This window comes from Erpetoichthys calabaricus, chromosome 8 (assembly GCF_900747795.2).
Source record: "Erpetoichthys calabaricus chromosome 8, fErpCal1.3, whole genome shotgun sequence".
Lineage (NCBI taxonomy): Eukaryota > Metazoa > Chordata > Cladistia > Polypteriformes > Polypteridae > Erpetoichthys > Erpetoichthys calabaricus.
Window position 1 is genome coordinate 150,302,222 of NC_041401.2, and position 12,961 is coordinate 150,315,182.

At 38.8% G+C, this 12,961-nt stretch overlaps 1 long non-coding RNA gene across 1 annotated transcript; it reads left to right on the top strand.

The window, feature by feature from the left end:
* The first annotated feature begins 6,185 nt into the window (after window positions 1-6,185).
* Window positions 6,186-8,258, top strand: LOC114656160 (uncharacterized). Its single transcript, XR_003716987.2, has 4 exons — window positions 6,186-6,383; window positions 7,245-7,311; window positions 7,566-7,640; window positions 8,070-8,258. It is a non-coding gene; the product is annotated as an uncharacterized LOC114656160 (long non-coding RNA).
* The last annotated feature ends 4,703 nt before the right edge of the window (window positions 8,259-12,961 follow it).

A 12,961-nucleotide genomic window follows, 5' to 3' on the forward strand; every position in this document is an offset into this window, starting at 1 on the left:
TTGTAGAAATTGTCATGTGATTTTTGAAGGGGTCAGAAATGAAGCTGCTGGGTCCTAAACACTGCCGATTACTCGTGAATGTACGGAGAACTGAATTTAGACTGAAGAGGGAATGACAAGGCGTTTAAGCATTCAGGAAAAACGTTGTGAAAGTTAATTCCCCCCCTACTCATAAAAGACAACAAAAATCAGGGGATGCTGTATACCCTCATCAGCAAAGTCTTTGAAAGTAGAACAAAACAAGATACAGAGCTGATGGTAGGTGCCTAAACTGTCCATTTGAGAAGATGAAAGGTGAGATTAAAAGATTAGCTGGTCATTCAGCGCTAGGGGTACAGTACTGTGAGGTTAAATAACGAGTGGGTACTGTATTTGTCTATTTTTCTTTGAAAGGTGTCTTTGAATTCTTATGAAAGAATACACTGGGTCAATCAGCAACGAACTTCCCGAGCTGGCTGCAGAAGCTTACTAAACTGCGGACTAGTAAGTACCGGTGGTACTTTCAGGAGGTCATCTCCAACTCTGAGCTCAACTGCAGAGAAAAAACTTGTGATACAAAGCAGGCGATCAAATGATTTTTAATGAAGCTACTCCATTAGAATGGTCATGCATAGACAAACAATGTGCAGATGATCGAGGTGGTGGACTAGTACTAGTTTACAGTAGTGTTCAAAATTTAAATTGGTTAACCGTTTAAGTGCAGCATCTTTTCAGTATTTACTCTAAGATATCTGACTGGCAGTGTGTGCTTTCACTTGCCTATCGCCTTACTTTTAGATCGTTCTCAGAGATTCTTTCTGAAATTTCTGAATGACTGTTAGCTCATTGTGACCTGCTCTGCTTGTACTTAGTCATTTCAGTACTCATGCTGACACTAGAAAAGCAAATTAGAATCTGTTTTTTTTTTTAACTGGACGACGTTAAGTTTCCTAATGAAATAAAAGATCATACTCTTGATTTGGTTTGTACTTTAAATTTTAAATTATTAGGTTTGGAATTCATGATATCAGACCATATGGTTGTCCTATTTAATATGTTAATCAGTTTTCTATGTCCCCTGCTAAGATTATTAGTTTTACACATCAAAGCATGTTGATAGTTTTCTCTCTGATAGAATTAATTCTTCTTCTTCTTTCGGCTTCTCCTGTTGGGGGTTGCCACAGCAGATTATCTTTTTCCATATCTACCTGTCCTCTGCATCTCGCTCTGTTACACCCATCACCTGCATGTCCTTTCTCACCACATCCATAAACCTTCTCTTAGGCCTTCCTCTTTTCCTCTTGCCTGGCAGCTCTATCCTTAATATCCTTTTTTCAATATACTTAGCATCTCTCCTCTGCACATGTCCAAATCAACGCAATCTGTACTGGTTTGTGCATCCCTGTGGCTGAGTTTCTCTAATAGAATTACTACATGTACAATATTCTGCTCTTTTATGTTTCTCAAAATTTTAACAATTGGTTCACTATTATAATAGTGTATTGACATGTGAACTTGAGAACCTTGTGCTTTTAAAATTGTGTTATTTCTTTTACATATTCAGCACTTTCATTTACCTCTGCATACTATGAACCTGCATGGCAGATAATTAGAATGTTTCTATAAAAAGAAATACAGAAATTTATAAAGAACATATGGGCTCATACGGAGAAGCAATCTCAGCTAATCTATATATATAATTCACTAAGCAGCCTACCACGGCACGCAAGAAAACCATGGGATACGGACGACATAGCCACGCCCGCCAACTCACAGCGCCCCTCTCCCCCACTCACCAACTCTAAGACCATGGGATACGACGACAACTCACAGAGCCACGCCCACCAACTCTAAGACCATTGGACGAGAACGCCTAATGACCCGCCCGCCCGCCCGCTTGCCTGAATGTTACCAGCATTCACCACAATGTACTGGAGTGTAAAACTATCGCAGCTGCTAACTCACAAACTGTCCTTATTCCCCGGCCCGCATCCACCCTCGCTCTCGAGTCATTCACACTGCCTGCTCACGTTTTCAGTCTCTCCCTGTGCATTCCCTGTGCAGCGAGCGAGTGAGCCAGAGAGAGAGAGAGAGCGCGACACACACAGGCGCGTGAGAGAGACACACACACAACCGCGCGAGAGAGACATGGCTGGACGCATAAGCCAGAGAAGGCAGTTAAAGAATGCACTGGGCTTGATTTTGTTTTCACTTCTGTTTACAGCGATTGGTTCGTAGCGTGCATTGTTGCAATGTTACTTTTCTTGGTGGTTTATTACATTACAGATGTTTCAAATGTTCATTTTTTCCCTGTTAAAACTCCTTAAAAAAGTGTTTTTCAACTGTGACTCCGGAACAACTCAGTACGCGAGCTATATTAAGCGTCACCAACGAAGAGTCGCTACACCTTAATGAACAAGTACTGAAACTTATCCCTACCGACGAAGTAACTTTCACCAGCATTGCCTCCATCGTCACAGACGATCCCGCAGACCAAGTTTCATCCCTCGAAGAATTTCTTAACAGTGTTTCTCCCACTGGCATGCCTCCGCATAAACTCAAAATTAAAATAGGTTCAGTAGTCATGCTTCTCAGAAACCTCATGCCAGCAAGAAGTCTCTGTGATGACACTAGACGGACTGTTACCAGCATTCACCGCAATGTACTGGAGTGTAAAACTATCGCAGCTCCTACCTTACAAACTGTCCTTATTCCCCAGATATCCCTGACCCCATCAGATTCAAATTTGCCTTTTACTTTTACACGCAGACAATTTTCTGTTAGATTGGCCTTTGCAATGACAATTAATAAGGCACAGGGACAAACTTTCAAAATGATATGCCTGTATTTGCCAGACCCAGTTTTCAGTCACGGACAATTGTATGTTGCTCTCTCCAGAGTTCCATCTTTTCATTCACTCACAGTCGTATCCTCAAACCCACCCCATTTCGACAATTGTGTCGTTCAGGAAGTGTTCACCCATCAATAAATAATTATGTGGCGTATGCTACGCCGCAGGTTGGCAAGTACAATTTATTTCTCTAGGGAGAGAAATCCAAGAGGCGGCACAGTGGCGCAGTGGGTAGCGCTGCTGCCTCGCAGTTGGGAGACCTGGGGACCTGGGTTTGCTTCCCGGGTCCTCCCTGCGTGGAGTTTGCATGTTCTCCCCGTGTCTGCGTGGGTTTCCTCCGGGCGCTCCGATTTCCTCCCACAGTCCAAAGACATGCAGGTTAGGTGGATTGGCGATTCTAAATTGGCCCTAGTGTGTGCTTGGTGTGTGGGTGTGTTTGTGTGTGTCCTGCGGTGGGTTGGCACCCTGCCCAGGATTGTTTCCTGCCTTGTGCCCTGTGTTGGCTGGGATTGGCTCCAGCAGACCCCCGTGGCCCTGTATTCGGATTCAGCGGGTTGGAAGATGGATGGATGGATGGAGAAATCCAAGAATTTTATTTTCCATTATACAAAAACTTTTGAAACTGTCAAATTTCTCATCAATATCAACTTCTTCTGATATTTGTGAAAAAAAAAATCAACAATAATTTTCCAAAGAAAGCTCAGTCCATCTATCAACAACTGAGACCATCCAACACCATTACTACAGCTTCAATGTGTTGTGAGATATGGGTCTGAGACTAGACCTGAACACAACTTTAGTGCATTTTCTCCAGACACTGTCTTCATCTGTGAGCTTGTGCAAAAAGTTAAGTTTTCCACCTTGGTCAAGGTTTGTATGCCTGTGTTATGTATTCGTACAGCAGACATTGATATTTTATTATCTGGTATTATTCCAACCAACTTCCATCTTAAAAAGCAAGGTCTTGAGCAAGACATTTTTTCTAATTATGGACCAATTTCCAGCCTTTCATACTGGTCAAAGTAAGACATTGCAGAACTTTAAATGTTAACCTGACATTGTTTAAAAATGTTAAGAGTAGTATAGGAGCCCGTGCAGCATCTTCCAGTGGACAAAAATCCTATTGGTGTAAGTGCATTGCCAACAGTGAGCCTCAGGAATAAGGCAAATGAGATTTTCTCTGACCACAATTGAGCCATTTAAGGCAGATTTGGTGGCACGAGTGTGCAGGCAGTGAATGTAGCAGAAGAGAATATGTGATGTTTCATGGGAAGAGATCAGGAAGATTGAGACAGCGGCAGCAGCTGCTGAAGAACCAACAGTCCTTTTGAGGGCCACTTGCCACCACCATTTTCTAATTTCTAAATCAATTCTTCCATCTCCTCACTTCTCCAGGTCATTACACTGGTCTCCATAGTGAGTTAAGAGCTAATTAACAAGTCGAGAAGGTGAACAGGATCTGCATTGAATTTGGCAGTTATTGAAAGCAGCTGTATTTTTCTTGACCACACTCACAATAGCTTTCTTCAGACTGAGCCAACCAGAAAGGAAGATTGACAAATCAACTCCACAAGCACAAACGTACCCACCTTGAATATCCTGTATAAAGAACTTTGTGTTACCTTTGAGGAAAAGATCTCAAAAGGGCCCATGGAGAGGACATGAGAGTGACAAGTTGACCAGGTGTCTGAGGACTATCAGAAGGGTGGGACCATCTGGAAAAGTTGGCTATAAAAGTAGACTGTGCAGAATATGGAGAGGAGAGAGCGGGTAGAGAGTACCTATTTAAAAGCATTTAGGAGGCACTTATCTGCTGCTATAATCAATTGGCCTGGATGAGTGGCAGCTGGAGAGTCTTGGGAAGGATCTGGCTAGGTTTGGTTTACAGAGTTGCATAAAATGTGCCAAATGGTGTTGTGTCTGACCGCAGGTTAGCGGTGTGAGACAGAGTCTGTGACATGAGTCTGAAGTCAGTGAACAAAACAGCTGAAAGAGCATGGGGCCGAAATAAAGGACCACAGAGGATGAGGATGGTGATGGCCGTGGAAAATACCCACTGTTTTTTTAACGTCCAGTTATGCTAGCATTGTCTAAGTGCTGAATCCATTCCACTGATTGCCAGTCATTACAGTGTATTAATAAAAAAAAAATAGAAGACATATATTTATTAACAGTGTAATGAAAGTAAAATTACATTAGAAAAAATATATAATTTTTCTGGAACTGATTACACTGGTCTACAGATTTTGTTTGGCTCCTGTCAAACATTTCAGGTGCTCTTTATAGATGTGAGAGTGCTGAAACCAAATCTGGTAAAGAACTGCTCTGTCACATTCAGTTTTTGTTTTAGCGAAGAAAAGTAACTAATTTCCAGCAGACCCCGTGAATATATTTATTGTTTACAAAGTTCCTCTTATAATCCTATAAAGGTGTTTTATGGTGGAATGACAATGCAGATGTTTGATAAATTGACTTGCTCCATTTTCTACTATAACCTTTCTCCATTTGAGTGAATTTCAACCCATGTTCACCAGAAACTGCTTCCATGTCCTTGGGGAAAATTTCCAAATGAGAGTGTATGAAATGGACATTTAAAGACATGCTGCATCCAAGTTCTAGGTAGAAAGACAGAAGCTCATCAACTAGTTCCCTGTAGTTTTGTGCTTTGTATTCCCAACAAAATTGTGGCACGTGCACTTTCTTTTTGGTATAGGAAGGGTGTGTATGCTTTTACTGTTTGTGTGCTAGCTTCAACATTTATTATGAGCTTAGCACCCTCCCCAGCTAATAACATACACTGTATGATATGTGTTAGATGAAAAAGCTGGGGGTGGTTCCCTAAGGAGTTTTTTGTGGTGTTGATGAAAATTTGAAATGCAGAACAGGAGGAAAAAGGAATGGGCTCTCGAAAATCAGGTACTGGAAACCTAATGCTTCGTTCAGTTTACCTCGGAAGTTGGATGTTGGAGCTGGGAAAGACGTCACACCTGAGCTGATCTCGTTCCAGTAAAACATTTGGAAAACCAATAAGGACATGTCCAAGAAAACCTATGTTGTGCTTGCATCAACGGAATACAAAACAACTGATAACAATGCATTATGGTGTATTTTGCATATCCAAACACCACAGCAATATGGCCACATATACTGTAGAGGTTGGATAGAACTGTGTGTATGACTTACTTATTGAGACACAAATAGACAGAAGTGCCAATAAACAGTAAAATACTACAGCTTTCACATAAGTTTCTGGTGCACAATGGCATTTTGGATTGATGTCTGAAGTCGGTCAAACTCGGAGTTGACAGACCAGCCATGAGTTTCTAAGTTGTAAATCTGACTTAAGGGGCACTGTAGATGAAAATTCGAGAAGGGTCCGGCTGCAAGTCGAAGACTCGGCCTTCAACACCTCCTGCCTTCCAAAGTCCACCCCACAACCGCCCACAGTCTGTAGAAAGAGAAGGAGAAGAGCTGCTGTACGGTTTTTCTAATTCGAAAAAGAAAAGGAGGTGAAAACGTTTTCCGACACGGAACAATGGCACAACAGAACCAGGTATGGACTCACAGAATAAAAAGCTCAGTATATTTAAAGAAACTTTAGATCCATTAAACAAAACTAATGAGATGTACGATTATATACTGTATTGCGAATCTAAGTGTTCTCTGTTTATCGTCATTACTGACATATCCTATTTTTAAGCATATCGTTTTAATTATTTTTTACCTCTTGTATTATTTCTTTTTAATATTTGCCTTATTATTTCATCTGTATTAACTTTTTCACTTATTTATGAGATGTTATGTAGAGAATCTGCAATGTTAGTGTACAATATGAAAGGTATTTATGTTTATCGTCGTCATTAACATTTGTTAAATATCTTATTTAACTTGATTTTTCTGTAGTTAAGTTAGCTATTTATAAAAGCACGATAGTGCTTTCTGACAAATTAGTATTACATATTATTTTGGTCTTGATTTCCATAGTCACATTTCTCCATAAAAGCAGAGAATATAAAACCAACTTTGATTACATTGATTAAATATCAAAATGAATCCAAGTGCCCTCTTTGTAAAAAGCAAAGAGACTACAGCATCCTGATGCCTCGCCTTCAGTGTCATGAAGGCCACATTGTCAAGTATGCAATAATTATGCCAGCAGTGTGTGTTTGCAAACAATACTGACGTTTAGATTTCTGAACTGGAACTTTTTAAAATACAGTTTAAAAAGCTGAGCTAATCCTGCATTTTCCGTTAGTTGGAAGGTTTTACTATTTACAGATGTAACACAGGGTGTGTCACCAGTAGCTATTTCCATTGTTGTTTTTGTTTAAAAGTCATTGTCAACAGTTTAGTGTATGTCAGTATTTAATATTTGTCTTTTATTCAATATTTGTCAGTATTTAATATTGTCCAGGTTTCCAAATGACCATTTTGTGGTTTCTCTGTATTTCATCCTCGAAGCCCCCTTCAATTTTAACGAGGTGTGTCTCAACTTTAGTACTCTCTTCTTTAATTGTAACATTTGTAGAGGGAGGATTATATCTGGTTGCTGGTTCCCATTTTTGTCACCTTCTACAATTTGTGTTGTTTATTTTATTCTATTATATTTGTATTTTTTTTAATTTCAGCATACTGTCCCTAGTGGTTTTGAAGATATTTTAAATGTATGTTTATAATGATTTGCATAAATATTTTTGTAACATTAAACTCCTTTTAACAACGTGACTCTGCTCAGTCCTCTTTAGAATGACATGCTGGCTTTGAGGAAGTGCTGGTGTAGAATGTTGCTTGAGAACTCCAGCTCCAAGGGGTAAATGAAATTTAAATTTCCTTTAATAACTTTAATTTATTTCTGCAGTAATATGGCAAATATACAGTACTTAGCCATATTGTAAATCAAAGACAAATAGTCAAAATGTTTACCGTTATAAACTTAGTGCTTCTTTTTGAAATCACTGAAGAAACTGCTCACATCGGACTGAGCGAGCAAACGCCCTTCTAAGTGAAGGCCAAGAATCAAACAAAAAATTAGAAGGTACAGAAATAATGGACAGCCAGGACAGGGTCACTTTTTGTTCTTATTCTTTTGGTTCTTTTAAACATTTCCTTAGGTAAATATTATTTTCTCTGTTTTCAGGTTTAGACTTTATTGAGCCATTAATGAGAAGACAGAAGATGAGTAAAGCCTTGCACTACATCTGAAATGAAAAACAAAATGTCTTGCTATTCTGTTCTATAGCACTGCGTTCATGCAGGTTTCAGATCTTTTATTTTAGGAGAAAAGTCAGCCTCCCTTCTCCAACATCCATCACAGGTCACCAATGATCAGGTACAGACACATCATTTTATAAACTTCCATAAGAAAGATGAATTACATTTTGTTGATGCTGGCTTACAATGCCTATGGTATAGTGAATAAAATGTATAAAAAGACTGTTAATGCTTGTCTCAGATGCTGCTGTTAATCATTAACCAGTAGAAGTCAAAGGCCAAAAGACTAAAAGCCTGTTTTACATCTTCTAACAAACTGTAGTACAGTACTAGTACAACTCTTAAAGGCCTTAAAACATTTGAAATGCATTGTGTGCTGTGTTAATAATAGTGTATGGTAAGAAACATTGAAGACTAGCAGAATCTGTGATCGAAAGCAATAATGTTAATAATGTATAACAAATTCAGAATATACTGTACATTATTTTTTTACTTTCCTTTTCTTACATTCCTTGTAAATGTGGAGGAAAAGGCTATAAGCTTTATGATGACTACATAAAGAATTTTCTTTCTTTTTTTTTTTTTAATAAAATGTATTACAGCAATCCTTCAGCATTTTACCGAGGCAGAGAAGTAGTGTGCTGAGAACATTTCTGTGTTCAGGGGGCACATCTCACTCCCTTCATTAGTGTCAATGGACAAAGACGACATTAAGGAGGCCCTTCAGAAATTTCAGAATTTCCAGAAGAAGAGGAGAGGGAATGTCTTTAGACCCTTCATCATCCTTTTTTCACATATGGAAGACATGCATCTGTTTTTAGATAATGTGAGAGGAAAAAGGAAAATGACTGTATTTTGTGAGAAAATGTAACAAACATACATGTCCCTCATTGTTCAGTTACAACCTACAATTCTTGTTTTATATTTTATATATTCTTTAACTTTTTTGTAATAAATGTTGCAAACCAACTTCATCTTTACAGTCCATTGTCTCAGATCTGCACTTCTTAGTGTTATGTATTAAAATAATGTTTTATAAAGCAGGGCAAGGCAATTTTTATTTTTAAAACACATTTACAACAGCCAGAACTGAAACAAAGTGCTGTGCAAGAAAGGGTAAAAGAAGCAGTTCAAATATACAGTATGTACACATCACAAAACTGCAAACATAACCAACCATTATATAAAAGATAAACTCAAAATACCCATACATACATATTTATAATTATGAATATACATGAGCCAACATATACATACAATGTCAACCTCTTGCAGGGTCAAATGTCAGCAAGAAGAAATAAGACTTTAATGATGACTTAAAAATGGCCTGTGTTGGAGCAGACCTAATATAATAAGGTGAGCCATTCCAGAGAAAAGGAGCAGCCACCACAAATGCCCAATTCCTCCTTTGCTTCAGCCTCGACCTCGGCACAACTAACATCATCTGGCTAGTAGACTGCAGGGCTCTTGTTGGCACATACAAGTTTCGAGAGGCAAGATGGGGCTGATCCATTCAAACATTTGAAAACAAGAAATAGAATTTTACTGCGGTGGGTTGGCACCCTGCCCGGGATTGGTTCCTGCCTTGTGCCCTGTGTTGGCTGGGATTGGCTCCAGCAGATACCCCGTGACCCTGTGTTTGGATTCAGCGGGTTGGAAAATGGATGGATGGATGGATTCTAAAAAGATTACAATATGCAAGCTTTTGAGGCAACTCAGGCCCCATCTTCAGGCAAGATTAGAAGAAGGGGCCTGAGTTGCCTCGAAAGCTTGCATATTGTAATCTTTTTAGTTAGCCAATAAAAGGTGTCATTTTGCTTGGCTTTTCTCTACATTCATAATGGCTAACACGGTACAACACCCCAGTACTAAAAATCAATTCTGAAACAGACCAGAAGCCAATGAAGCTAGGTCAGTAGTGATAAAATATGGCCACACTTATGAGAGCCATTCAATAAGTGAACAGCAAAGTTGTGGACTAGTTGTAGGTGTTGTAACAGGGCCTGACCAACATCTACACACAAAGAACTGCAATAGTCCAAATGAGATGTTATAAAAGCTTGGATGGCCTGTTCAAGATCACTGAAAAGAAAAGCCTTTACCTTAAAATCTCAGCTGGAAAAAGTTTCATTTAACCTCACAATTTATCTGTTTGTCGTGTTTGAATGAGCTGTCGAGGATCACGCCTGGGCTCCTAACTGAAGCTTTATGATACGTATATGACAAGGGGTCCAAGAGCAACATCAGAGACACTCAAACTTTGTTAACTTTTGGACACCATGATCACAGTTTTATTATAATTTAGTTTAAGAAGATGCATTTTGCCATCCAGGTTTTAATATCATTCAAGTACACATGGAGGGTCTGTATTTTCTCACTTTGATTTTAGTGGCAAATATATTTAAGTGTCATCAGCATAGAAAAGCCATTCTTGTTAAAAATGGAGCCTAAAGGTAACATGCATATCAAAAAGATAGCTGGTCCAAGGATGGAACCCTGCGGAACCCCACAAGTAAGTGGAGCTACAGAGGATGAGAACTCACCCAAATGAATAGAAAAGCTCCTATTGTTTAGATAAGATTTAAACCATTTAAGGGCATTACCCTGGATGCCTACATACTGTTTAAGGCGGGATATAAGATTTGTAAGATCCAATATATCAAAAGCTGAGGTAAGATCTAGCAGTACAAGAATGGCAGAATCTCCAGCATTAGTAGTTGGGAAGAGGTCATCGTAAACCTTTAACAAGGATGTTTCAGTGCTGTAAGAACATCTGTATCTGGATTGGAATTTTTCCAGAATACTATTTTCATCCAGAAATGTTTGAATTAGGACAACTTTTTCTAAGACTTTAGATAAAAAAAGCAGTTTAGAAATTGGCCTGAAATTTGACACATTAGAGGGTCCTTATTTTGTTTTTTATAATACGTTTCTGCACCACAGAGTGTTTCAAAGCAGCAGGAACACAACCTGAAATCAAGCTAGCATTTATTAAGGTAACAATACTTGGTCTGACAGAATAAAAAAAAAAACTTAACTAATCGAGAGGGGACACAGTCCAGGGGGCAATTTGTAGGATTCAGGCGTTGCACCATATCAGACAACAAAGACGATGACAAACGCAGGCTCAAAGTGGTCAAAGACAGCTGAACACACTATGGGAAGAGATGAATCCTTAGCAAGCAGTGAGACCGATGACCTAATAACAGTAATCTTATTTACAAAAAAGTATATCTCCGTTTAGAGAGTAAGTTGGGATATGTGACAAATGACAAATTCCTAATACAAGAAATTGTATATGGCGATTAAAGGATTTAAAATCACTAAAAAAAACTGATTTGTAATTATTGCATCTATCCAAACAAAACATTTTTAAAGTTAAGTTTAAAATCTGTTAGTTCAGTTCCAAAATAAATAAAAAAAGACGGTTTATGGAAGTGCAACTTTCAATAATGCAAATTTTTACATTTCTTTAGAAAAGCAAACGATATAATATCTATTAAGCAATTTAAGAGATTTGCTTCACTTTCTTTGATAAGTACATACTTACAAGTTAGGGTCCCAGGGAGAACAATTGTCAGTGCAGGATTTACATATAAGCTACACAAGCTATAGCTTAGGGCCCCCGCCTTCTTGGGGGCCCCCAAAACAAATTGTCCGAGTGAGCAATTGTCATATATACTTAAATATACTACAGCATTATTTGTCCCAATCAGGCCCGGCCTTAGGCATAGGCGAAGTAGGCGACTGCCTAGGGCCCCAGCGTCCGGGGGCCCCGGATCGACTCCTTGGTCTAATTTTCACACATTTCACAGAGCTTCCAGGGGGGCTCCGCCCCCTCAGGGGGCCCCTGGACCCCCCTTTCGCCTAGGGCCCCATAATACCTAAGACCGGGCCTGACAATTGTGCATTAAAATTAAAAACTAGGTAAACGTTTGAAAGTTTAGTAACTCCACCTGAAATTTATCAACATTATAGCAGCAGCGTAGAACAAAATTAAGAAAACACAATTCAAGACAGATAATGAAAATGAAGGTATGAACTGTATAGTAAGCTGTATCATTTAAAAAATTGTTCAATATAAACAATTTTAAAAGTTTCTTTTACTGAGAACTCAAAAGTTTAGACCTTCATTTTCATGCCTGTTGATTGCTTTGTTTTGTTATTGATCATCATTTATTTTGTAACATAATAAATAAATGTCATTAACGGAATTTTCCTTTATTGAACGAGGTTCCAGAAATAATGCCAGACATGTCATTTAGTACACAAGTATCGTAAAAATAATTTCAAATATTTTGAAGGATAGAATTCACTATAACAGCAGTTAGAGCAACCACATTCATATTTAGTATGGTGTTTCCTTAATCTAAAAATATGTTATGCCCTCTTTCTTTTAACTATATCAAATCCTGACTCATAAATTATAAAACTGTTTTTTTGTTTCTAAAAGTAAATACGACAGTAATACCATACAGAGAAACTCGCATTCTTGCCTCGTGATTGGAGGAAGGTATATTAATATCGTCTTTTAGGGTTACAGGGTAAATCAACGTTACTACGGTAGTTTTTCAACGAAAGCGATGTGACAGGGGACGGACGCGAATGCTGGGGGTGTGGTGTGGAAGGCAGGGGGCGTGGAAGGCCGAGTCTGCGACCAGCAGCCGGATACAATTGCAAAATTCTGACAAGGGACTTGGAAATTCCGACTTCCTACTTCAAATGGAACATAGAATAAATCTGTTATGCAGGCAGGGGGAGGGCTTGCAAAGATCAGAAGCTAAAGCCGTCCCTAACAATGCCATTTGCTTACATTTTACCTGGTCAAGAGAATGGGTGGATCATCCCAACTTTGTATGTTTCTGTGAAAAACATTTACATGGCAACATTCTTTCTCTCCTCTGAACAATAAAAAGTAAT